This window comes from Carlito syrichta, unplaced genomic scaffold, assembly GCF_000164805.1.
Source record: "Carlito syrichta isolate Samal-C Ts95f unplaced genomic scaffold, Tarsius_syrichta-2.0.1 Scaffold309294, whole genome shotgun sequence".
Taxonomy (NCBI): Eukaryota; Metazoa; Chordata; class Mammalia; order Primates; family Tarsiidae; genus Carlito; species Carlito syrichta.
Window position 1 is genome coordinate 63,435 of NW_007253390.1, and position 3,926 is coordinate 67,360.

Consider the following 3,926-nt stretch of genomic DNA (forward strand, 5'->3'; position numbering starts at 1 on the left):
GGGGGAAACTGTTACTAGCAAAAGCTTACTGATTTAAATGGAGTCATGGTTTATCATTCAAAACACGACACTGAAACTAACTCTTATGTATGAACTTGTACAGCACATCCTTATAAAGTACAATCTGCAAAAGTCTTAATTTTATTTGCCCTGTATGACAGACAAGACAATTTCTGAAAATCCACTAAAAGCATCGAGGCCTGGAAAAAACAGTGCAGTTTATTCAGGAGGCATTTACTGAGAACCTATTGTATGCTCTTAGTTTCCAGGGTTACAAAGATGATCAAGTAACTCACAGGCTCTGCCCTGAAAATTCTTGACAGGGAAATGGAAAAACACAAGAATAATCAGACGATAAAAATCGGGTCTGATAATTTTTATGAAGGAGTTAGTCATGCTGGAGGTGGGGGAAGAGGAAGGAGAGGAAGGAAGGCACAGGGATCCATACCCTTAGGCAGATATTAAAAGAAGGAGGAGTTAGCCAAGAGAGGCAGGTGGGAGTCACCAGGGTGAGGCAGAAAGGGAGCAGCCCCGGCAAAGGGGCCAGAGAATCAGCCAGGACCCCACTCCAACTGCAAGTAGTTCTTGGATCAAAACCCAGAGCGGCGAATGGGAAAGAAGCAGGCATGAGTGGGGCCAAAGGGGCAGAAGGGAGGTGATGGCAATCCTACCGCACTCATAGGTCATGCTAAGAGACTCGAATTTTGTTTTGAAGGTTAAGGGGATTCAGGTGGGAGACGATGACCAGTTTCAGAAAGCTGTTTGCTCAACCTGCCAGTCATGCAGAGAAAGATGAGAGGGAAACCAACGAGAGGTGGGGAGACCAACGTGTAAGTTGCAGTCGCACTAAACAAACCAGGAAGAGATGTCATGACATGGAGTGATCTCCACGAGGACAGGGAGGATTCGTGACCAGATCCCCATCATGCATGAGGCTGGGGTGGGGGAATGAGGGAGGCAAAAAAAATGGCCAAGGGAGACTCGGACTTATTAAGATATTAGTGTCACTGAGGGGCAGGTTTGAGGGAAACCGTTGATAGATGAGTTCTGAACATATTGAGTCTGGGGTGTCCATGGAAGCTACGACTAGGAATGTATACTGGGTAATGGGATGTGCTACTATGGTTGCAGATTTGGGGTGATGAACATAGAGACATCCCCCAAAAGCCTTTGGAAAAGCAATGTTCTTCTCTGAGTTTCCACATCTGTAACATGAAGATATTAACCATCATGTGACACGGTTGTAGTCATTCAAAATTAGGTGGAGTAATGTCAAACACAGGACTTGGCACATAATAAGCATTTGACACATGCTAGCTTATTTTATTTTATTTTATTTTATTTGAGTTGGGGTCTCACTCTGTAACCCAGGCTGGAGTGCAGTGGCATGATCAGGGCTCATTGCAGCCTTGACCTCCTGGGTTAAGGCAATCCTTTGGCCTCAGTCTCTCAAGTAGCTGGAACTACAGGCGTGCATCACCACACCTAGCTAATTTTTTTTATAGAGATGAGGTCTTGCTATGTTGCCCAGACTGGTCTCAAACTCCTGGCTCAAGCAATCCTCCTACGTCAGCCTCCCAAAGTGCTAGGATTACAGGCATGAACCAATACACCCAGTCGCTAGCTTATGTTTCAAGAGAATCAATCAGAGAACGTACTTCAAGTAAGAAAAGGCTCAGAAGTTGTCGGACTCGGTGGCTCAGCCTATAATCCCACACGTTGGGAGGCCGAAGTGAATTGCCTGAGCCTGCGAGTTTGAGACCCACCCGGACAACTTGACGAGACCTCATCCCTACAATATATCAAAAGTGCATGCCTGTAGTTCCAGCTACTTGGAAGCCTGAGGCAGAAGGATTGCCGGAGTCCAGCAGGTCGAGGCTGTGGTGGCTGGGAGCGGCCACGCACTCTGGTCTGGGTGACAGAGTGAGACTCCAACTCCAAAAAAAAAAAACGGCTCAGAAGTTGTGAGCTTCAGGGAGCATCAGTATTTTTTTAAAAAGCTAAGGAGCAAAGTTACCAAATAATAAATAAAAAAATAAACAAGAAAATAAGATAGCAGGCAGATATCCCTTCAGAAAGCTGCTTACTAGTCCTGTACATGCCCACTCAGTCTTATCTATCCATCCTAAGGAAATGATAAACTTTCAAGAAATTAAGACTCACACCTGCAATCCCAGCACTTCGGGAGGCGAAGGCGAGAAGATCGCCTGAGCCCAGGGGTTCGAGACCCGCCTGGGCAACTTGGCGAGACCTCATCTCTACAATAAATCAAAAAATTAACCGGGCATGGTAGCATGCGCCTGTAGTTCCAGTTACTTGGAAGGCTGAGGCGGAAGGATCGCCGGAGCCCAGTGTGTCGAGGCTGCGGTGGCCGGGAGTGGCCACTGCACTCCGGTCTGGGCAATAGCGTGAGACTCCGACTCAAAAAAGAAAAAAGAAGGGAGAGAAAACCCTTAACTTCTCCCAATGAAAGACTCTATCATGGCCAGGCACAAGGGCTCGGCCTGTAATCCCAGCACTTTGGGAGGCCAAGGTGAGAGGATTGCCTGAGCCAAGGGGTTCAAGACAAGTCTGGCAACTTGGTGAGATCTCTTCTCTACAATAAATCACACACAGAAAAAAGAAAGACTCTATCACAACCCAAATAATAGGAAAAGTGAAAGTGAAGTGTCTTTCTTTAAAACCTCCAGCCCAGCCTGCAAGCAAGGCTGGATCAGGGACCAGGCAGGGTCTCCTGCAGGCCTGTCTGCTCCTGACTCACCCTGTGATCTTGGCTAATCATCCTCTCCAGCTCGGCATACCTCATTTCCTAGTCATGCAACATGGAAAGTCATTCTTGCCCTTTACCTAGCAAGTAAGGAGATTGTAAGGAAAACAGATGACACATCAAATGCTTTTGGAGCACTTCATTAGGCAGAGGCTTTACAGATCTTTTCATCAAGAGTATGTGGTTGCGAAGGCCCACTCAGCTGCAGTGGTTGTTTTGATGTCCTGCCTTCTTTCAGGCCTAAAATATTTCCAAATGTGCTCATTTAGCATCGACGGTAAGAAAATCTCGGGCTGGAATGCACTCTGACCACACTCCAGAGCAGCATTTCTCAACAATTTTTAACTCATATTCCCATTTGATAAGCATTAAGCATCTTACTCCTTTTTAAAATTTTGTATTATAAAAACAAAGGCTTATTTCCTTTTTTTTTTTCTTTCTGAAGTATGTAATTCTGTCATAAATACTACTCGGCAAAAAAAAAAAAAAGATAGAATGAACTGTTGATTTGCAATAGCATGAATAAATGCATTATGCCAAGTGAAAGAAGTCAAACCAAAAGAGCACATGGTGTATTATTTCATTCATACAAAATTCTAGAAAGGCAAATCAATCTATATGACAGAAAGCAGATGAGCAGTTGTGGAGGATGGAGGGTGGGAAGGGCTCTAGAAAACTGTGTGGTGGGGGGAAGGGGACAGGTGTGTTCCCTACCTTGACTGTGATGCTTTCGCAGTGTCTACATATGTCAAAACTTACATATGTGTAACTTATTGTATGTAAAGTATACAATAATAAAGTTGTTTTTATTATGCCATCAAATTTCCTTTTTCAAACTGGACCCCCCTACCCTATCGCAACAAACACTGTTCTGAACCTCTGAACCGTGAGCTACCCGCCCCCTAGGCTGTATTAGTTTTGTGCTGTGGGCCCCAGGACATGGTGCAGTAAGCAAGCCCAGACATCAGCATGCTCCTTCCCACACAGGCCTGGCCATTTCCTGCCCCAGAACCTGTTCTGTTCTCTCCCTGGAAATGACCACCTGCTTCCTTCTCTTCTTTACTCCAGATGTAGCTCAGAGGACAGGCACCTTGGCTCAAGCCTGTAATCCCAGCACTGTGGGAGGTCAAGGTGGGAGGATTGCTTGAGCCCAAGAGTT